The 23,971-nt window shown below is 47.8% G+C and overlaps 3 pseudogenes; 1 reads left to right on the forward strand and 2 right to left on the reverse strand.

Moving 5' to 3' along the window:
* Positions 1–3,625: 3,625 nt before the first annotated feature.
* On the reverse strand, positions 3,626–10,418 carry LOC136476346 (methyl-CpG-binding domain-containing protein 13-like; annotated as a pseudogene).
* Positions 10,419–12,437: 2,019 nt separating this feature from the next.
* On the forward strand, positions 12,438–14,176 carry LOC136469035 (protein QUIRKY-like; annotated as a pseudogene).
* A 3,545-nt stretch (positions 14,177–17,721) lies between these two features.
* LOC136469037 (uncharacterized) lies at positions 17,722–18,798 on the reverse strand (annotated as a pseudogene).
* Between the last annotated feature and the right edge of the window lie 5,173 nt (positions 18,799–23,971).

Here is a 23,971-nt window from a genome sequence, read left to right on the forward strand (position 1 = left end):
TCTGTCTCCGTCGACGGCAATCGCGTGCTCCACATCCGCCGCCTGTGCTAGAAGTTCCGCGGCACCGAGAAGGTGGACCTCGGCGGCGGCGACCGCGTCCTCGTCTCCTGGGGGAGGATGCGGCGGCCTGGAGGAGAGGAGGGAGAAGGGTGGTGGGGCCCACAGGGGCAAAATCGTCTTTTCACAGCGCAGTTAACGGTGGCCGGATGGAAAATGCAACGGAGTGTCACGTAAGGAATGAAAGTTGAGCTCGGTGTCAAATAGGGAACGAAAAAATTTTAAGGGCCAAGAAAGAAACGGGTCATTTGTCTGGTGTCAAATAAGAAATTCTCGCTATTCCATTCCAGAGAATTTTCGAGGCGGGTGTTTCTGCTTAGGGGCAAAAAGGTCAAACCACCTCTGTGAAGACCACTTGCTCCAGTAGAAAAGTACACCTATGGGCTATGGATCAGATTTTGTGGCAAAATGTAAACACGAGTATGATAGTATTTTATTACAATGAAGTCACTGAATCAAAGGCGTGAAATTGAGCTCACCTATCACCTTCTAGCGCGCACGAGAGGTCCAAAAGCATTTCAATATACGTATAAATATAGATTAGATTATATAAGCAAAATAAATTGTTTAAAAGATGTAAAATACTCGTATGCATTTGCATGTGATGTTTTTATCATGTGGAGCATGTATTTTTAATAAGAGTGAGAATATCTATTATAAAAGTTCACACGACCACGGTACAAAAGAGTTCCTTTAAGAAAAAATAAAACATCGAGCTACTTAATGTAAAAACAAGAAAAGGAAACGGGAAAAAAAAAAGAACCAAAGAGAACAACAAAATCCATCGATGAAGAAGCTCTTACACCACACGGGAAACTCAAGCATCTTGAAAACAGTTGAAACCCAAGTAGACACCTTCTCCATGATGTGGGCTAAGAGAGGGCAACCGGCTCCAAGGTGAAGCACCCAGTTGTTCTACTCCTTCTAGTAGAAGTTCTAAGTGGCCAAGACAACTAATGTGTCCAACATTTTTCTAAGAAATTTTCTAAAGCATTTGGGACCAACAACCCGCCAACCGCGACGGTGCCATCAGTAGTCATTAGCACGATAAGTGAGAAGCTGAAGTGACCTAGGGAGCAGAACCAAGTTTCCTGACCGTAGACGCAACCATCAAGCAAGTGGTTGATAGTCTATGTCATTGTTCATATAGGGTGAAGGTATTATCATCTTACATGTCATGCATCTACAATCTCTTTAACATCCAAAGGCGACCTAAGATAGCCAGCCAAATGAAGAAATAACGCTTTTTGGGTGCCCATGTCTTCTGAAGAAATTTGATCCCTTGAACCTCCAAGCTCCATAGGCCAAAGAAGAGGGAAATTCTTCATAGAAGGCCACTTCCAACGGAAAGTATCCCCTTCCTCGCGATAGTTGGATGTGTTTGAGTCTCCCCTGAATCTGCATGTATTTTAACAATCCTTGAAGTGACAGAGCATGACTATTTTCTTTGATCCAATGCTAATCAGTCAAGGTTTGTAGATATTTTGGTTGTCCCTAAATTTCAGTAGAATCAAGTTGTGCAAGGCTAGGGTTGTTTCCAGCAATGATGCTCCATCAAACTAACAATCTGACCAAAATAAAGCACACTCTCCATCCCTAACATCATGGAGATCGAGGCTCAAACATGGCCTTTGTTGACATCTATCTTGACAAGTAGCACCACCCAAGTACACAACTTATCGGTGCAGGCCAGTCACAGCCATCCCATATGTAAAAGCCTAGTTGGACACCCTGAGATTGGAAATACCCCGCCCCTAAGCTCTTTTAGCCAGCACGCCCTTGTTCAAGCGACCTCACATTTGCCCTAGAAACAATGTCGTAGTCCAAAGGAACACTTGTAAAAGAAAATGGAGTCGACCACCCGAGGAGAAGGGCCAATGGCAATACCGAGGTAACACGAGGATTGAAAAGAGGTTGGTTGCATGAGGATAAGCCTACCCTCTAATTGAGCAGGCGGCCTTTAATTTCCATCCTAGAATTCAACTGGTGACTTTATCAACCAGATGCTGGAAGTCATCATTAGAGAGCTTGTGAATTGAAATGGGGTCCCCTCCTAGGTATTTGCAGCGGAAATATGCAACCACATGAGGAAAAGTCTCCTTAGCCAATTGAATGTTCCAGTACGAGCAGTGGATTGAAAAGAGCAGCGTGATATTGGTTGCCGACCTCCAGGTTCCCTCAAAAAGGAGAAAATTTTCCTTAACGAGGGAAGTCATGACTAACAACCTAAGCATCTTCAAGAAGACCAATGCCATCAATGTAGAGAGACACCCAATGGTGGACCCTATGAAGCTATGACAATCTGGTGGTACAAGAAGCCCACTCATATCCGCTATGGAGAGCTAAGCTAAGGCATTCCATCACTAAGAGTAAGGGCATAGGGGACAGCAAGTCCTCCTACCGAAGGCCGCGACCATGGCAGATGCGACGACCGAGGGCACCATTGATGAGGACATTTGCTGCTGGTTGTGGACAAAAATTATAAAAAAAAATCTAGTCTTTTCAAGCCCCTAGGAACCATGTATTGAAGGATGTCCAACAGAATTTTTTTTTTTAAAAAAAAAACAAGAAACGAAGTCGAACGCCTTGGCCGATCTATCTTTAGGAGCAGTCGAGTCGACCATTTGGCATAGAGCGCTTAATGGCGCCTTCCAAAGCTATGTTCTATAAACGAGGTTGATAGGTCTATAATCTCCAAGCCCCTTTGGCTCGTCCCTTTTAGGAAGATTTTTTTTTTGGGTGGTGTGTGTGTGTGTGTGTGTGTGTGGGGGGGGGGGGGGGGGGGGGGGGGGGGGGGGGGGGGGGATTCAAGTTAAGTAAGGCCTCAATGATTCAAGTGATGAATGCATATTCAGTCATATGTTTTCCTAACATATCATTGTAACCTTTCGAAACTATATGAAACAAAGGGTACTAATGTTTGCAATATAATAGCAGTTGGAATGGCTTTACACCTCCAGGATTAAAAGATGATAAACACATTATCTCTTTTTTTTCTGTTTATTGTGTTTTATAAGTCTATAATACAACGTGCCCTTGACCATTACCTTTTACGTATTCATTGTTCACAGTTATTTAAAATACTCATTTGAAAGTCATTGTCATGACAAATTTACCAAATGTTGTTTTCATGTGACAATCTTAATAATTTGTATATATGTTGGTCGACGTTTACAAGGCTTCACTAAATGTAGTAAACACCATTCTCTTAGTAACGGAGGGCTATTCAGTAAAATATCAGGTGTTTATTATGGATCGGGAGGGTGCTATTGCTACCCACTAGTACAAAAAGCTGGAACACAGCTTCGTGTACAATACGTGCAAGTTCTCAGGCTTCGCGTTGTACTACTATGTACTATCTCTGGCTATGAAGCATCTACCATTTTTTGTCTAATGTTTCGACACATTGTCCAGCCAGCAACGATATATAAGAACAAGGTGCATCATTACTGCAAGCCAAGCCAAAAATAAATAAACACTGGTTCAAGTAGCCAACCACGAGCCTCAAGGTTCAGCAAACACCACACAAACAGCGGATTAGCGCTTCGCAATTCCGCTGAAACATAACTGTGACAGTGAGGCTACTACATTTGCGTGCTCAAAATGTCCAGAAGAACAGTTCATCTGCACAATAATTAGAGCCACAAAGGCCCTGAGGGAGCTTTTTAAGTTAGAAGTAGCTAGTTTACAACGAATGGGTTTATTAGGCAACTGCACAGAAGCAACATATGGAAAACATGATCCAGATCAGCTACTCGACAGTTTCTGTGAAAGCCTTGTTGATGGAACCGGACATCATTCAGTCGAGTGTATTAACAGTCTAATAAGGCTAAGAAGCTACTGTCTTTTTACAAAATGTGTCCTCTGGGATTACACATTCAGATCAGAGCGCTAACAAGTGTGCACGATTATTGCTTTGGGTTTTGGCCACTAGCCTTTCCCTCCGATTTGCCTTTTCACATTGCATTTTTTTCTCCCTACACTGAATTCATTGGGGAGGGAACCAATTGCCATTGTAGAAATTATCCGGAGTAGGTGGTGGAAGGTTGACATCGACTTGTGTGTGGTTTCTGGAATTATTATCAAATACAGAACCTGCACAATTTGGTGCTTGGCCTTTGTTCAAGTCTTGTTGCTCTGGGAAGTAGTCTGTGACAGCCATTGTGTCATCCAGAACAGGAATGTCACCTGTAAGGGTCTTAAAAGCAAACTCGATGCAAGGATCTGACCAGATGTTTCCGAAAAGGGATTGAAAGGCCAATCCGGACTGATCAGAACCTGTTTCAGTTGGAGCAACCTGAGGCGGCAAAGCAGGTTCTGCTGCTGCTGCATTGTGGAATCTAACGTTTGCTGGAAAGCTTTCAACAGGTACTCCATTTATTGGCATGGAAACCAATGAGGCCTGACTTTCAACATTTTTCCAGAAATCTGTAATAGGGGCTCCGCCATTCTGTTCAGGAGCCCAAGAGAAACCAGATTGCAGCATAGAATTTTCATCATAGTTTGGTTGCAAGTGATTGGTAGTGCTTTCCAGATCAATTTGTATTCGATCCCCAGTTTCTGATTGGCTCAGCTGAGGTTGCTTGGACAATTTTTCCTCAATTATCTGCATTTGAGTGGCACAGTCTACTTGACTTAAATATAAGTGATCATCAGTGTTTTCCTGATTGGCCTGTATTTGATTTGTAATGCCAGCTTTACTAATATGTGAATAATCAGTTGTGTATTCCTCAGTACTTTGTACTGGAATGACTGTGTCTGTTAGGCTCGATTGTACTTGATCAGCAATGTATTCCTGATTGGCCTGTGTTTGATTTGTAGTGTCAGCTTTGCTCAGCTGTGAATAACCAGTAGCATATTCCTGAATAGCCGGTACCGGAATGACTGTGTCTGCTAGGCTCAACTGTACTTGATTGGCAGTGTTTTCCTCATTGGCCTTAATTTGGCCTGTAGTGTCAGTATTGCTTGGCTGTGAGTGACACGCTGTGCATTCTTCAATATCCCCTAAAGAGATAACAGTGTCAGCTGGTAGGCTCGACTGGAATTGATTCCCAGTGAATTCCTGATCTGTGTGTACATGATCTATGTCTGGCTGGCTTGGCTGATCTATAGTGCATTCCTGTGTGATTTGTTTTGGAAGCAAAGAATCTGTGAGCACCGATTGTAACTGATTGGCACTGTTTTCCTGCTTTTTCTGTGTAGGATTCAGAGTATCCAATTGGCTTGGTTGTGAATGAATGGTAGTGTTTTCCTGTATAGCCTGCATTCCATTAGCAGTGTCTGCTTGGCTCAACTGTAACTGACTGAAAGTGCTTTCCAGATTACCATGTATCTGATCAACGGAGCCTGATTGGCTTTTCTGTGTCTGATCGATGGCGCTCTCTTCTATAGTCTGTACCCGGTCCACATGATTTATGCTAACTATTTCATCTTCATGTTCGATGCTTACTTCAAGCTGCACATTCAATGCAGCTAAGCGGGGTGACGCTCGAACAGGAGTCACAGCAGAACTGGTTTTGCGCTTCTTGGATTTCACCTCTGCATTTGGTTCTTTCCTTTTAACAGATTTGGTTTGCCTTGAACCATTATGCGCAGAAACCGGTTGAACACTCATGTGTTCCGAAGTGTCAAGCTTGTTGCCATACCCTTGACTTGCTTTCAAGCTCTCAGGCTCTGGTAACACGGTATGTTCAGTATCATTTCCATTATATGGAGTAATTAGTTCCTCCCATGGCACCATGATACCATCCGAAGTTAATATTTCACACTGAATACCCTTATCCGCAGTACCAGGCCTCGTGTGTTGCGATGATGCACTTGTCTGATTCCACAAAATTATGTAATAGTAATCAGCGAACTTGAGGGGAAAAAACAAGCAGGCAGACATAAACAAAAAGAACTCTATCCAATCACCTATAGTTTCGTACATGGTATGTAAATTGAAATCATATTCAGAAATCACAAGGCATCTGAATCATGTGATCTGGTTACACCACAGGTGCATCCAAAGTAAAAACTCCAATTCTTCACAGGTGGCACAAAGAAAAACATGCACTTGCAATATCCTATTTTCCAAGGGGATAGTGTGGTCACCAGGATATGAGCAGTCACCAAAAGGCTGGTTTGCATGGTGTAGAAGACATCATAACTATGATATGACTCAACTCCCGAATACCCATCATGAACAGATACGTGCAACTTGAGGTGTGCATCAGAGTTATGCTTCCTAGAATTTGTTTCTCTAATGTTTCTGATGGATGAATATATAGTAGTCAGACAAGGAAAGCTGCAAGGAACTCACATGAGTTTGACTTTCTGTTATATGAACTTCGAAGGTGGTGCTCTTCTTTGGTCTCATGGCGCATTGTCTAATATCTCCAGTTTCAAGATAGCGGTGCACATCCTTCAAAGAGCGAAATTCATATCCACTGACTGGATCAATGTAGTACTGCACAGATAAAAAAAATTAGAGGCCAAAAGAGCCAGTTCACTGAAAAATAAACAAAGCAATGTGAAGCAAAATAAGATTTATGGAAGACATTCTATAACATAGCAAACACAACGGTATGTAGTACCTGCAGTAGTAGCTATCTTTAGGTTTCTTTTAAAATAGACACCATCACTCATAAACTAAAACCTCTAAGTAAACCATTGTTATTGTTATGGAACATGGAAGAAAGAAATATTGAAGTTCATCTATGTTTTCCTCTCTTTCAAAAGGGAGACGATTTGTTATTTTAATATACAATAAGTACAAGGTATTTTTATTTCTTAATACTCAATTTCTATTCCAAATGAACATTGGTAATGACTTATATATGTTGTTTAGATAAAGGGGAAAAAACACGAGGAAAACGGTCGTGACACCATACCGGATCCTGAAATGAACTGCTCTTCCTTGGCCTGTATTCTTTTCGCCATCCATCAGGCAAACCCTCAACGACTCTTTCGTCCTCGCTTACAGTCTACAAACAACAGATAAGTGTCAGTGTTGGACCTCTAAAATGTCTAAATAAGTTTTTTTTGTGTGGGGGGGTTAGGTTTAGGTTTTCGGTTAGAAACTTGCTTGCCTTGGCAGCCAATCTTCCACCGCCAAGGCCACTCCGTGTTCCAGCAACCTTGTCATTTTTCATCCATCCATCAGGCTGCCCCTTTGTGACTAGTTCAGCCTTGATTGGAACCTAGAAGAAACAAAAAGAGGTAATTTCTCAAAGTCCTTGTCACATTGCATTATTAGATCATATGAAAAGGGGTGATTAGCTACAAATATCCATGCCTTGGCAGCAAGGCTTCCTCTGACAAGGCCACTTCGAGTTCCAAGAGGCGTGTCTTCCTTCAGCGACCCCTCAGCCAGCCCCTTAATGACTGATTGATCCTTGCTTAGAGTCTTGTAATGAAACAAAAGATGGCAATTTTTCACAATACTAGTCAAGCTGCACTCCTAAGTAAGATAAATAAAAGGGCAAACAAGAAAAATATGCATGCGATGCAGAATCGACAGACTTGTTACCCTGCACTGACATTAAATAGTGGGTGACGGAGGGTTTAGAATTTTTTGTACCTTAACAGTAGGGCTTCTTCTGACAAGTCCACTTCGCGTTCTAGAAGGCATATCTTCACTCAAACATCCATTGGCAAGCGCCCTCATGCCTGATTCGTCCTTGGTTACAGCCTAGTATAGAATATGACAGGAAACTCTCACAAACATATAACAATGCACGAAAAACAAACAAAAATTGTGAAGTTGAAAAGTAGCATGCCTTGTCAGCAGAGCTCTGTCTAACAAGACCATTTTGAGTTCTAGAAGGCATCTCTTCTTTCATCAATCCATCAGGAGACTCCTTCAAGACTGCTTCATCATTTATTATAGCCTAGCATGTAGGATACAAAAGTGTCAAATTCTAACATACTTGTCATGGTGCAGTCAATAATTTTGTGGTGGCTTCATACTGAGTCAGAAACTTTTGTACCTCAACAATAGGAGGTCTACCTCTTACATGGTCACTTTGTGACCTCGAACATGAACCATCACGGGAATCCACAAATCTCTTTATCCTTAGAAACCCACTTTGAGTTCTAGAACTCGAAACATCACTGGAATCCACAAAGCTCTTTACTCTTAGAAGCCCACTTCGAGTTCTTGAACATGAAGCTCTACTGAGAGCAAAAATGCCTTTTTCCTTACAAGCCCACTTCGTGTTCTAGAGCATGAACTTTTGTCAGAATCCATAATGCAGTTTACCCTGACAACCCCACCCTGAGTTTTAGGACATTGTCTCTCATCGCAGGGCATAACACCACTCTTCCAAGCTACTTCAATTCAGAAAGACCTGCTCAATTCCACAAAAACAACAAATGTCCTAAAAGCAGCATATGGAGACTATAAATTCATGATGACAAAATGCAGGCCAGAAAAAGGCTTGTACTGAAGCATGAAATATATTATTCATGAAAATAGTTGCAATTAGTAACGGCGAATGGGTGATAATGTTCTCAGATCCTCGACAAGAGGAAATTAGAGTAAACCAGAGGGTAGGTAATTCAATTGTTAACGGAGTGGTTGATGAAACTGTGTGCTTTTACTGTTTCATAAGAAACTTTTTTGCACAGTTAATTTTTCCCATGTAACTCAATTTGCATACCGTGCGCCTGTTTTATAAGAAAATTTTTGTAGGATTTAAGAGTCTCATGATACAAAGCAAGTAATAAACAAGAAATGACAAGTTTAGGATTGACTTATTACACAATAGATCTATTGGGAATCGTTTACCACTGTACTTTCCAATGCATGTGTTCATAGAATGCAGTGAATCAAGGATGAAAGCATTGGCCATTAGTCAAAAGTTTTGTTAAGTGGGACTAAACAGACCTGAAGGCCGGATTTCATCGTACAGCCCCCATGCTCAGTTCATCTCTGCCCATCCACATTCCATCCATCCAGAGCACTAGTTATTATAGTTATAGTTCTACTTCTACAAACCAAAAAAATTAGACATTTTGAAGTTTGAACCCAAATTTCACGCGAACAGCTAATCACATGGTCCAGCAGGCACTAGCCATTACTAATCAACCTGACGTAAAGTTCTAATTTTCTATTGCTACGCTGCCTATTGCACCAAATTGTGGCTCTGTTCTCAGATCCTCAACAGGACGAAATCAGAGTAAAGCAGAGGGCAGATAATTCATCAATTGTTATCGGAGGGAGTGGTTGAGGCTGCTGTGTGCTTTCAATGTTTATGATAAGAAGCTTTTCTACAGTGTCAATTTTCTCACAAAAGTCCATCCATATATGATGTTAGTGTTTTTTTCGTAAGTAAACTTTGGTAGGATTCAAGAGTTTTATGAAACAAAGCAAGTAATAATAATAATAAACAAGAAAGGACCAAGTTAAATCCATGGAGAGTCATATATACCACCGAGGCAAGAAATGTGGCAGCAAAAGTGTTCACAGAATAACCATTAGTTAGGCAAAACAAAAGCCAAAAGTTTAGGTCAGGTGGGCTTAAAACCGGCCTGAAGGCAGAATTTCGTCATAGGAACAGCATGATGCAAACCTCACCACATCTCCCTTCATCCATCCATTACTCCGCCCACCAGACCACTGGTTATACTTTTATATAAACGCTATAAAAACTGGGCATCTCCAAACCCAAAATTTCACCCCGAACAGCAAATCACGTAGTCCTAGTCCACTAGGCACTAGCCTAGAACCCAAAAAATGGAACTTGAATTCCTACTCGTCCCGACCTAAAGTTACGATTTTTCTCGTACGCCACTGCTTACCGCACCGAATCTCTGCTCTAGCACCCGGAAATCAATCTTCTTCCCAGCCCGAAAATCCACTCCCCGAACACAACCGCACCCAGAAGCGCCGAGCCCCAATTCCCCAAACCACTCTCCCCATACACATGGAACCCCAATAAAAAGAACACCATGAATCCCACACCAAACTGCCCAACCGAAACACACCGAACCTCCCGGTCCCGGAGGCCACCGGATCCCATCGCGTCCCAGCGTACGGCCACGCCCTCTCCACCCGTCACCCGAGAGCTCCGGAGGAGAGAGGGGACTGGGGAGGAAGGAGTGATAGAGGAGGGAGAGAGAGCACGGATGACTCACCGTCCCATCGGTACGGCGCGGCGGGTGGAGCTCCCGCGGCTAGGGTTAGGGTTCCGGCGGGGTGGGGGAGGCGAAGCGGTCGAGCCGTAGTAGTGGAAGAAGACTCTTTTTTTCTTTTGCGTGCAGGGAGAAATGGAAGGGAGAGAGAGAGAGAGATGCGAAGGAGGAGTTGGGGACGGCAGGCACGCACGCGTCACTCGTCAGCTGGCTCTACTCGCCTTTCCCCTTCATCTTTACCAAAACAGCGCACGCAAGCACACACTCTCTTTCTCTCGATCGCTAAATCGCCTTTATATACTTGCTTGCACTGCCAATTCAGTGATGATTTGCTTCTCTCTCCATCCATCCGCCGGATCTTCACCGTTTTCGTTGACCTACGACAAAAGGAAATGCGTCCATCTATGGAAATGTTCGATGGGCCGCAGCAGAGCGTCACGTGTAATAAAAGAGGCTTTTACGAGCTTAGTTTGTCATATCTCTGTATTCTTTTACTACGGTGGGAGTAATAGTAAGGAACAATATTTTGTTCTATACCATTGCTCTGTTCGCTTGGCTGATAAGTACGGTTGGCTGATTCGTTGTGAGAGAAAAATATTGTTCGTTGGCTGAAAAAATACGACTTATAAGCCAAGCAAACAGGACACATATGTGTGTGCCTTTCAAAGATCCAATTATCATACCATCCTATATAAATGTGTGAAAAAAAGTCCTATTTAGGATTATGATCTTGTATAAACCATTGGATGCGACCTTAGACATCATTTAGTAAATCGTTAAATGTGAAGATTTATATGGTAACAGAACATGTAATGGCCAGCCAAGGTGATTTTATGGATACATGATCCAATTGCTAATCGGATATGCATGCGTTAAAAGCAGAAATCTAGGCTTTAAGAGTTCGTATCTTAACGCAAACATGGAAATTACCCCACCTGTCCCGATTTATAAAGCACGAGCATGTATCAAAAAATTAAACTTTATACTAAGGGTCTGTTTGATTACTAACGGATTATTATAATCAGATTATGTATATGGTTACTATAATTATGATTATGGATTATACTAACCAGAGTGTTTTGCTCCTTTGATTATTGTGCTTGATTATGGTTGGTTAAAGTGAGAAATTCATGTCTTATATTTTAGTTTGGCAAGTTAGACAATTGGTCAGGGCAAGTTGTGCTTTTAGCACCCACAATATCCCAAAACCATGTCTTGTCTGGATAATGGGATTATGATAATGAAGATTTTGGTTATAATAATTCATCAAGCAGAGCCTAACCTTTTTTATATATAATATCATCAATAACTTGTAATTTTTTTGTTACAATGTTATTACTACCATTATATTTGCAATCAAACATACTTTCTATGGTCATATAATTTTATAGTCAAAAGCAACATGATATAAGAGAATGAATGGTCAAGGACTGAAGGTGAGACCTAGCAAAATGTGCCAAATCAAAGTCTGCCTTATAAACGCGGCGGAGTTGCGTCGGGCCGAGCCCGACGAATGGTGGAGGTGATCCGTCTTTGCCGGGATGCCGAGGACCACGGCCACTTCGCCACCCGGATGTAGGCGGAAAACAGCCGCCGTTTCGACGCCCTCAACGGGGCACTTGTGACCACCGGCCCTATCATATTCGTCCTCTCTCCTAGGCCTTAGCCCCTCCCCATCGCGCACTCACCGACGCTCGCGGCTGCTGTGCCTCATCCTCACCGGCGCCATGCCCTCGCCGGAGACCGTGCACCGCCCGGAGCCCACCACGACCTCGGCCGCCCCCGTTCGCTGGCCCTAGCCTCAGGCGTCGTTGTCCACCGCCCCTGTTCTCCCTCGACCTCTGGCGCCGTCTTCCGCCGCCGCCACCCTGGCTCCGGCGTCGTCGTTTGCCGCCGGCCTAACTCCGGCCTTGTCGGCCGCCGCTGCCCCCGTTCGGCAACTCGAGCCATCCCTACCCACTCCCTCCCCCCTCGAGGTGCACGAATCTCCGTGCGCTCCTATGTCTAGGATAGGCCCGGCGGCCACAGGGGCACGTCGGTAATCCACTTTGGCATGCCTTCCCCTTTGGAGTGCCTCACCGCTCCCGTTCCCCCACTCCGCACGTTTAATTTTGAGTTAAATGCACCAGAGATCCATTAACTTGTGAGAAGGTTTCGGTTAGGTCCATCAACTTTTAAAGTGGCTTTTTGGGTCCATAAACTTTGTACATCGTATCACCTAGATCCATACCTCTCCACGTGGCTTCTCGTGTTGACGTGGCATGATGTCGTGCCCATGCAGGCCAGCCGCAGCCCCGCGGGCGCGCGAGCAGAAGCCAGTGGACGACGCCACGCCACGCCACTTTGGAAGCTTGTATCTCTCCAACCAGGCCGAATTAGACTTTGACACTTTAAGCAAAGTTGGAGATCTTGCATAGCTCTACAACATTTGTTACTACCTCTTATGCCAAAACTAAACGGATTCGAAGTTAAGAGGGGACAAAGATTGATGTTTCCGTGTATTTTTGTGGGTAGTATTGGTTACTTATTGAGAAACGAAGCTTTCCTCGGCGGCGTGTGCTTCGACCTCTCCGACGTGCCTGTCCGTGACCAGCCCGATGGCCCGCTGGCGCCGCAGTGGTACAGGCTCGAGGGCGGCGAGCTTGGCATGGTGACGGGGGACATCATGGTGGCGGTATGGATCGGCACGCAGGCCGACGACACGTTCCCGGAGGCGTGGAACACCGACGCGCCGTACGCCGCGTACACGCGCTCCAAGGTGTACCAGTCGCCCAAGCTCTGGTACCTGAGGGCGTCCGTCATCGAGGCGCAGGACCTGCGCGTCCCGGCGCCGCCGCCGGGGCTGCCGTTCGACGTGCGCGTCAAGATACAGCTTGGCTTCCAGTCGGCGCGGACATGACGGTCAGTGGCCAGCAGCAGCGGCTCCGCGTTTGCGTGGTCCGAAGACCTCATGTTCGTCGCGTCCGAGCCGCTCGACGACAACATCATCATGCTAGTGGAGGATCGGTCCATGATCAAGGAACCCGCGCTCCTCGGCAACACAACCATCCTGGTGACCACCATAGAGCGGCGCCTCAACGAGCGGCTTTCTACTCCGGGCGGCTGCACCTTCGGCTCTGCCTGGAAGGCAGGTACCACGTGCTCGACGAGGCAGCGCACGTGTGCAGCGACTACCGGCCGACGGCGAAGCAACTGTGGAAGCCGCCGGTGGGCGTGCTAGAGCTCGGCATCATCGGAGCGTGCGGCTTGCCAAGGGGTCGACGGACGCGTACTGCGTGGCCAAGTACGTGGACACGTGGCAGGTGTACGACCCGTGCACTGTGCTCATGGTCACTGTGTTCGACAACTGGCGCATGTTCGCCGGCCCCGGCGACGAGCGGCAGGACTACCGCATCGGGAAGGTGCGGGTGCGCGTGTCCACGCTGGAGAGCAACCGGGCATACACGGCGTCGTACCCGCTGCTGGTGCTGCTGCGGTCGGGGCTGAAGAAGATGGGCGAGGTGCAGCTCGCCATGCGGTTCTCGTCACCGGCGCAGCTCCCGGACACATGGGCCACATACACGACGCCGCTGCTGCCGCGCATGCCGACCGGTGGTACAGTCTCGGTGGTACAGTCGATGTTAATTGGTTGTTTGATAACACTAGGAACTCTAGTTTGCTGAGGTTGCCAATGCCCTTGGGTATGGCGCCGAAGAATTGGTTGCTTGGAAGGAATAACATGACCACATTCTTTAGCATTGCAATGTTTGAAGGGATGGAGCCAGACAAGCTGTTTCTACTGAGTTTGAGCCAGTAGAGATTCTCTAGCATCATCAGTTGTCCTGGAATTGCACTATGAAATTGGTTTGACGAAATATCTAGCACAGTGAGAGCAGTTAAGTTCGAGATGCTGCTGCTGTGCATGCCGACCGGCAGCTGGTTCGGCGCCGCCGGCTCTTGCGACCCCGACGGCCGCTTCTTCTTCGGATCCTCCCCGGGCGCCGTGGCGGCTGTAGAGAGATGATCAACTGGACAATTCTATTGATCATATGGCGTGTACATATATAGATTACATCAGAGGCCTTTTGGCCAAGTCTGTACATGCGCATACAGTTACAGCAAGAGCGGGCGAGCGCGCAGAGCGGGAGCGTGGGCGCCGCGGAGACCGGGCTCGCGTGGACGCAGTGAGCGCGGCGAGTGCGCACGGAGTAGCGCTGAGTCCGCACTGGTCGTTGGTGATCCGAACAGCCTGGGCGCTGGGCTTAGCCGTTGCTGAGTTTCCGTTGACACCCCCCGCAGTCTCGACGTCGGCGTTCGTGACGGAGAGGCTATCCTTGAAGTCGAAGAACAGCGCCAAAGGCAAGCCCTTCATGAACACATCTGCGAGTTGCTTTGCGCTGGGAACGTGCAGAACTCGAAGCTCGCCAATGGCTACCTTCTCGCGGACAAAATGAATGTCCAATTCTATATGCTTGGTTCGTCGGTGATAGACGGGATTCCTGGCCATGTAGACGGAAGAAATGTTGTCGCAGAACGCCACGGTTGCGCTGGGAATCTTGCACAAGAGTTCGCCGAGGAGATGACGAAGCCAGGAGCACTCGGCCACGGCATTGGCGATGGCGCGATACTCCGCTTCGGCGCTGGACCGCGACACCGTAGTCTGTCGTTTAGACGACCACGATATCAGAGAGTTGCCGAAGAAGACGCAGAACCTAGACATAGAACGTCGCGTGTCCGGGCAGCTGGCCCAGTCAGCATCGGAGTACGCGGTGATGGTCGGCGTCGAAGCTGCGCGGAGCTGAATGCGGAGCTGGACGGTGCCTTTGACGTAGCAGAGGATGCGTTTCAGCATTGCCTGGTGAACATCCCGTGGGGCATGCATGTGAAGGCACACCTGCTGTACTGCATATGAAATGTCAGGGCGCGTAATGGTTAGATATTGCAGGCCGCCGGCGATGCTTCGGTAGGCGGTGGCGTCATCGATGAGCTTGCCATCAGCTTCAGATGCTTTGGGCTTGGTGTCGGCAGGTGTGGCGGCTGGATTGCAGTTGGCCATGCCTGCACGCTCCAAGAGGTCTTCAGCATAGCCGGATTGAGACAGGAAGAAGCCATCCTAGGAGCGTCGCACATTGATGCCCAGGAAGTGGCTCACCGGTCCCATGTCTTTGACAGCAAAGGCATCGTGGAGCCTGGCGATGAAGTGTTGTAGTAGTGGCATTGTGGAGGCCGACAGAATCATGTTGTCGACGTAGAGGAGCAGGTACGCCGTGCTCCGTTGCGGTGGTAGATGAATAGCGACGAGTCGGCCTTGGACTGCACAAAGCCGAGGCTGGTGACGTGCCCGACGAAGCGCTCGAACCAGGCTCGTGGTGCCTGGCGAAGTCCGTAGAGGGACCGTGATAGGAGACAGACAGCATCCGGCCACTGGGGGTCGATGAACCTAGTCGGTTGTTGGCTATAGACGCGCTCACGAGGGTTGCCGTGGAGGAAGGCGTTGGAGACATCAAGCTGGTGCGTCGGCCACTTGTACGTCGCCACAAGCGTGAGCACCGCGTGGATCGTGGCCGGCTTGACCACCGGCGAGAAGGTCTCACCGAAGTCCACGTCGGGCCGCTGATTGAAGCCGCGGACAACCCAGCGAGCTTTGTATTGCTCGAGGGTTCCGTCGGGGTTCAGCTTATGCTTGAATACCCATTTGCCGGTGATGAAGCGGGCGCCTGGTGGTCGTTGGACGAGTGTCCATGTTTTGTTGGCCTGCAATGCATCATATTCACGTTTCATGGCAGCATACCATTGAGGGTCCTTGACTGCTGTGCAAACACTCCGTGGAACTAGGGAGATGGCCGGCGAAGCTACCGCCGAAGCTGCCATGGCGTACTTGTGGTTGGGCTTGTGAATCCCGACCCGAGCACGAGTGACCATCGGATGGCCGGTGACAGCACCGTTGTGAGCCGGAGAAGTGTCTGCTCGAGGTGGTGTTGTAGTGGGCGACGCAGCCTCGATGGACGCTGTGGCCGTGGGCGACGTCACAGCGGGCGACACCGCAGCGCTGGACGTCCCACATCTTGGCGTTGGAGAGGACGGCCTGGCCATGTCGTTGTTCATCGGTGAGGATGTGCGCCGTGCCAGGCGAGCGCTCGGCTATAGTTGAGGTGGAGCAGCATCGGGGCTTGGCGGTGTAGGCGGTGATGTGCGGCGGCGCACAGCACACACGTCGTGAGCTGGAGGTGGATCATCGAGCGCTGGATCATGTACTGTGCCGGCGGTTGGCATGATGAAGTCGCGGAATGGGTAGACTGATTCATCGAAGATCACATGGCGCGATGTGATCACCCGCCCAGACTCAAGCTCATAGCATCGATAGCCATGGTGATCAGCCGGGTAGCCGATGAAGACGCAAGTGGTAGACCGCGGCGCGAGCTTGTGTGGCGACGTGGCGAGCATGTTGGGGAAGCATCGACAGCCGAATACGTGAAGCCCGTCATACGATGGTGCAACACCGAATAGGAGGGCGTACGGCGTCGCAGTGCCCGTGGCTCGGCAAGGACGTCGGTTGATCAGGTATGTCGCCGTGGCCAGTGCTTCAGCCCAGAACGTCAAAGGTGCTGCACTAGAAATTAGCATAGTACGAATGCAATCGTTAATAGTCCGGAGGATTCTCTCGGATTTCCCATTCTGTTGGGATGTGTATGGACAAGAGAGGCGAAGGTGGGTGCCGAGAGAAGACAGAAGCAGGCGCATGGCATAAGAATCATACTCCCGGCCATTGTCTGTCTGAAAGGCGACGATGGGCAATCGGAACTGTGTATGAACATAGGAGATGAAAGCGCGAATAGTAGGAAGAACATCCGATTTATTTCACAAAGGAATTGTCCATAAATAGTGAGTGTAGTCATCAAGAAAAACAACATAATATTTATACCCTGAATGACTGTAAACGGGAGACGTCCAAACGTCTGAATGCACTAGCTGAAAGGGGAAAAACGAGTGTGATGCTGAATCGGCGAATGGAAGGCGAACATGTTTCCTAAGCCGGCAAGAGGAACACGAATGAGCATCAGCCTTATTACATTGAAAATGAAAACTCTGGAGAACTTGTGAGGTGATGGAGTGCCCGGGGTGTCCCAGCCGCTGATGCCACAGGGACACCGAAGCAGCAGTAGCGGTGAGAGCCTTGTGCGGAGCGCGAAGAGGGTAGAGTTCGCCGCTACTGTCACATTGGAGCATCTCCACCCTGGAACGAAGATCCTTGATAGAGAAGCCAGAGGGGTCAAACTCGATAGACACATTGTTATCACGAGTCAGACGACGAACGCTAATCAAATTTTTGATAAGGCGAGGGCAAATAAGAACATCATTCAGTTTGAGAGGAGAGGTGGCAGTGGGAATGAGTGTTTGTGCTTGATGCGTGACAGGCAATCGAGCACCATTACCCACTGTGATAATGGAGGATGAAGGTCGGAGGGAGGAGGAAGAAAATATACCGAAGGAGGAAGACATGTGGGACGACGCGCCGGTGTCGAAGTACCAATTAGTAGCGCTTGGCGGCTGATACAGAGCGCCGGCGGACTAGAGCGTAGTGTACAAGGCGCTGTTGTCGAAGGCACCGCCGGGCGAAGAAGGGGCCAGATGGGTCGCCGCCGTGGCTTGCTGGGGCTGGAACGGTGGACGAGGGCCGAGCACGCCGGCGCCAGGGGCCCGGAAGGGCATGGGCCACGCCTGCACCATGCCCTGCCAGGGGTTGTAGCCCGCAGCCCACGGCGTGGACGGGTTGGAGTTGTTGGAGCGCTGCCCGCCGCCGTTCCCACGGCCACGTCCACGGCGATGATCAAGACAACCGCCGGAGCGAGAGTTGCCGTGGCCGGTGGTGGATCGAGGCACTGTGGAGGAGGAGGAGGAGCCGTCCTTGTTGCCGGTCGCCAAATTGGAGGACCCGCCGGACGAGTCGTCGTGCGTCGCGGCAAGTGCCTGGCCAGCCTCAGTAGTCGCATCATGCTGAACACTGAGCTCTTCGAGGATGAGGAAGGAGCGAGCACTCTAGAAGGTATGCGGCGGGTGCTTGGAGGTGATCGTCGGCCGGACATAGCGGTACCGGGGGTTGAGGCCGCGGAGGAGGTTTAGGACTTGACTTGGCTCGGAGACAAGGTGGCCGATGTCGCAGAGTTGATCGGCAATTCGCTTGAGCTTGGTGCAGTATTCAGTCATGGACATGTCACCTTGTTGCAGGGAGCGCAGCTCAGTCTCCAAGTACACAGCGTGCTGCAGCTCATTATCCTGGAATAGACCTTTGACGGCGTGCCACAGAGTGAAGGCGTCGTGGCGGTCGCGGCGGACGATGTCGAAGACGCCCTTCGAGACGGTGGCGAGGATCCAGTTGACGACATAGGAATCAACCCTGCGCCACTCGCCGTTGCGATCGTCGGACGGGGTGGTGGATTGAACGTGGCTCTCCAGGCCAAATTTGCCGAGAGTGGATTCAAAGAACAGGCGCCATTGACCATAATTTCCTTCGTCCATGTCTAGAATGACAGGGACGTGATGGCGAATGGAGATGCCCTGGATGGCGGAAGCACGAGCAGGAGCGACAGAGAAGTCACCATCAGAATCGGAATCAGAGAGGCTGGAGGGGATGGAAGCGGGCGCCATTGGAGCAGCAGAAGGATGTGTGGCGAAGGGATTTTCAGGTGAGAACCGTGGACAATGATACCATGTAGAGAGATGATCAACTGGACAATTCTATTGATCATATGGTGTGTACATATATAGATTACATCAGAGGCCTTTTGGCCAAGTCTGTACATGCGCATACAGTTACAGCGAGAGCGGGTGAGCGCACAGAGCGGGAGCGTGGGCGCCATGGAGACCGGGCTCGCGTGGACGCAGTGAGTGCGGTGAGTGCGCACGGAGTAGCACCGAGTCCGCACTGGTCGTTGGTGATCCGAACAGCCTGGGCGCTGGGCTTAGACGTTGCTAAGTTTCCGTTGACAGCGGCGTCCTTGGCCGACGACCCTGGCCTCACAACGAACACCACCGCCTTGTTTGCCATCGCCTGGGGGCGTAGCCAAGCCTCGAGCAGAGCACAGGGGCACCGGAGCAAGCAGCAAGCAGAGCATGCGGCGAGCAGCTTGGGCGACTGGTACACCTTGGAGCGCGTGTACGCGGCGTACGGCGCATCGGTGTTCCACGCCTCCAGGAACGCATCGTCGGCCTACGTGCCGATCCACACCGCCACCATGATGTCCCCCGTCACCATGCCGGGCTCGCCGCCCTCTAGCCTGTACCACTACGGCGCCAGCGGGCCATCGAGCTGGTCGCGGACGGGCACATCGGAGAGGTCGAAATGCACGCCGCCGAGGAAGGCTTCTGAAAGCATCTAGGCCCCTAGTTGGATTTCGGTGATTAATGTCAATATAAGATTACTATGACTAACGTGTGTTTTGCAGAGGCAATTAAGTTAGGTCATGGTAATGGAGATCGATTAGGCAATCGAAGTTGTCATGCCCCTACGATGGAAATCGTTTCGGTTTTCAAAGGATGGACGACAAGGTTAAGGATAACTAGTTCTAAGTGTCGATTGGAGTTGGAGAGACACTTAGAGTAGTTTAGGACTTTGTTTTTCCTTTGGCCATACTATGAAGGGGGGTATGAACAGGTAGCTTGACCTAGTTGAGTCTAGTGAGTTAGGTGTGGTGCACACTTGTTTAAACTAGCTCTAGGTAGCTCCTATGAATGCCTAAGATCCTATGGAGCAAACTTCATTCACATATGTTCGAATGTTGGAAGTGAATGGAGGGTCAAACACTGACCGGACGCTGGCTCCGATGCGACCAGACGCTGGCCGCAGGGTCTGGTCAGTTCATTTGACCGTGAAGAACAAGTCTGGAGTGACCGGATGCTGGAAGGTCATGTGACCGGACGCTGAGGGCTAGCGTCCGGTCGACTCTAGTAAGGGTCTAGACTTGGGAAAGAGTGATCGGACGTGTCTGGTCAGTGGTGACCGGACCCTGAGTATCTAGCGTCTAGTCGTTTACAGTAAGCATCCAAGAGCGACCGGACGCGTCCAGTCGGTACTGACCAGACCCTGACAGCGTCCGGTCATCATTTGAAAACTGTTCGCGGGTTGAACTGACCGGAGCGTCCGGTCAAAACGATCGGAGCGCCCGGCCATCCCGCAGAAGCTCATAACGGTTCGTTTTCAGGCTGCCTTATAAATAGAGGCTCCACTCGTGAGTGGAGTAACTTTTGCTCATTCCAACAGCTGAGAAACACATTTCTGAGTGCCAAGAAGAGCAAGGTCCTAGCGAGGTGTTTGTGATTTGAGAATCCAAGAGAGTAGCCTCACTAGCAAATCAAGAGTAGCAAAGTGTGCATCCATCTTCTCATTAGGCTTCGTGTGGTCAAGTGAGAGTTCGTGCTTGTTACTCTTGGTGATCGCCATCACCTAGGCGGCTTGGTGGTGATTAGGAGTTTGGTGTTCACCCAGCGGAGCTTGTGGGTGACCCAACTCAAGTTGTGAGCGGCTTTGGATGATTCGCCGTGACAGAGTGTCAAAGAATCAACCCGTAGAGAGCACTTGATCCTTGCACGGATCAAGGGGGAGCTACACCCTTGCGCGGGTGCTCCAACGAGGACTAGTGAGGAGTGGCGACTCTCTGATACCTCGGCAAAACATCGCCGCATTCCTTACTCTCTCTATTTACTTTGAGCACTTACTTTGAGCATTTACTTTGAGCAATTCAATACTTGTTTTACATCCATAGAATTGCTTGCTAGAGTAAGTTTGGAACTTAGGTTGTGAGGTTGTTGTGCATTAGTTTGATATAAACACTTTTCTAGGCACAAGGGGTTAATTGGGCTATCCGTAGGATTTGATTATTGCAAGAGAATTTAGAATTAGCCCAATTCACCCTCCCTCTTGGGCATCTTGATCCTTTCAATTGGTATCAGAGCCTCGTGCTCACGTTTTTAAGCTTAATCGCTTAGAGCAAGATGTCTCACGGGGATGGACCTCCTCCTATCTTTGAGGGAGATGATTTTCCATATTGGAAAATCCGCATGGAGGTATACTTAGAAGCTCTAGATGTTGGAATTCTAAGAGCCGCCTCTCAAGGGTTCCCAGCACCTAGGAATGCTGCACAACTTCAAAGTGATGAAGTGAATTATGAAAAATGGAATGCAAAGGCTCGCAACACAAAGATGTGTTCAATCGTGTAAGGAACCACAAAGACGCCCATGCACTATGGTCGGACGTTTGTGCGCTCCATGAGGGAACCAAGAGTGAGCGTGAGGAACGCTATCATCTTGTGATTAAAAAGCTAAATTCTTTTGAGATGTTTCCCAAAGAAAGTGCTAATGAGATGTATTCTCGATTAAATGTTCTTGTAGAGGAAGTCAATGGGCTTAGACTCACTCAAATGTCACCATCCGACGTTGTGAGAAAAATCTTGAGTGTCCTCCCCATTGACAAATATGGGCATATTGTGACCGTGCTACATCAAGGTGATCTTTCCACCGCTACACCGACACAAATCTTGGGAAAGATCAATGCTCATGAGATGTACATGCACATCACACCACAAGATGGCTCATCCTCTACAAAGAAGAAAGAGAAGGACTTAGCATTCAAAGCTAGCCAAGACAAGGGCAAAGCAAGACTTGAGTATGAGAGCTCAAGTGATGAAGATGATGAAGAAAGCCTTGCCCTCATGGTGAAGAAGACCACCAAGATGCTAAAAAGGCTAAACAAGAGTGGCATCAAGTTTGATGGCAAGAAGAAGAAGTTCTTCACTAGCTCAAGAAGAAAGCCAATCTCCGAGATGGATTGCTACAATTGTGGCGAACTTGGCCACCTAGCTCATCAATGCACGAAGCCCAAGAAAGACAAGTTCAAGAACAAGGGCAAGAAAGATGATTCAAGCGATGAAGATGAAAAGAAGAAGAACAAGCCATACAAGAAGAGAGATGGCAAAAAGAGGGAGTTCTACAAGAAGAAGAAGAGTGGCAAGGCCTATATTGTCGGTGATTGGCTCACGGACATTGATTCATCAAGTGGATCATCCGATGATGATAGTGACGATGAAAAGGTGGCCGCCATTGCTATTGATCTTGCATCTTCACCGCCATCATCGCTATCATCCTCTATACACCTATGCCTTATGGCCAAAGGTGAATGCAAGGTAACTAAGAGTGATGATAGTAGTGATGATAAACATGCTAGTGATGATGATAGTGATAGTGATGATGATGACTCACCTACATATGATGATCTTGTCAAAATACTAAGAAAATATACTAAGATCATTAGAAAGAGTAGAGCTACAAATGAAAAACTTGATGCTAAAAATGATTCACTCTTAGCTAAGTGTGAAACATTAGAAAAGGCTAATGATGAGCTCAAAGAAACAAATGATTCTATATCATCCAAACTCAAGGAGCTCAAATCTTCTAAGAAAGAGCTTAAAGATAAAAATGATAAACTTGAGTGGGTGCACAATGAGCTTATCACTAGTCACAATAAGCTAAAAGATGAATATACAACTCTAAAGATCGATTATGATACCCTTATTATTGCACAAGAATTCTTACCAAATGAGCCACATGATGCTACTAACCATGTTGTTAAGATTGATATAGCTACCTCATGTGACGATTTAATTGATGAAAGCATTGAGCATGGATCTAGTAGCAAAGGCAAGCAAGTGGTTGAGTGCAATGACTATGATGAGTATGTCAAGCTCAAGAGTGACAATGAGAAGCTCATGAAAGATCTTGAAGAGATGAAAAGTCACAACACCATCGTGCTAGAAACTCTTGATCATGACAAAGAGGTGATCCTTGAGAATGAGAAGCTAAAAGAAGAAAACAAGAAACTCAAGGAGGAGAAGAACAATGATATTCTCAAGGAAGAGAACAAGAAGCTCAAGATGGAGAAAGAGCATCTCAAGGTGGGATTGAGCAAGTTTGCTAGAGGCAAGTATCTCCAAAGTGAGCTACTCATGAATACCGTCATGAAGATGGATAGAAGTAGCATTGGATATATGGCAAGTGTAGAGAAGAAGAAGGCTCAAGCTCAACACCAACAATCAAAGCCAAAGCCAAAGCCAAAGAGATGTTTTGAGTGTGGACAAGAAGGCCACTTTGCTCATGAGTGTCAAACTCCACCACCACAACCCTTGCCCAAGCATGCTAGACCCTTTGCTTTCAATGCTCACTACATGCTTAGAAAAGATTCGAGTGGAAAGATGAAAGTCATGTTCTTAGGTCCCCCCAACAAGAGTAGGCCTAAGAAAATTTGGGTGGCTAAGTCACTTGTTGAGAAGGTGAAGGGCCCTCAACGAGCTTGGATCCCTAAAGCTTGAATCTCTTGTGTGTAGGTGAACTACAAGACCGGTGAAAGTCATTGGGTTATTGATAGTGGTTGCACTCAACATATGACCGGTGATCCTCGTATGTTCACCTCACTAGATGAAGAGGTAGATGGACAAGAGAAAATAACATTTGGAGATAATTCAAAGGGCAAGGTCAAAGGATTAGGCAAAGTAGCAATATCAAATGATCATTCCATCTCCAATGTGCTATATGTTGCTTCATTGAGCTTCAACTTGCTATCCGTTGGGCAATTGTGTGATCTTGGCTTTCAATGCTTATTCACCGAGAAGGAGGTTGTTGTATCCAAAGTAGATGACAATCAAGTGATATTCAATGGATTTAGATACAACAACTTATATCTAGTTGACTTTACCTCCGAAGATGCAAACTTGAAGACTTACCTATTCACCAAAACAACACTTGGGTGGCTATGGCATAGAAGACTTGCTCA

This window comes from Miscanthus floridulus, chromosome 8 (genome assembly GCF_019320115.1).
Source record: "Miscanthus floridulus cultivar M001 chromosome 8, ASM1932011v1, whole genome shotgun sequence".
NCBI lineage: Eukaryota > Viridiplantae > Streptophyta > Magnoliopsida > Poales > Poaceae > Miscanthus > Miscanthus floridulus.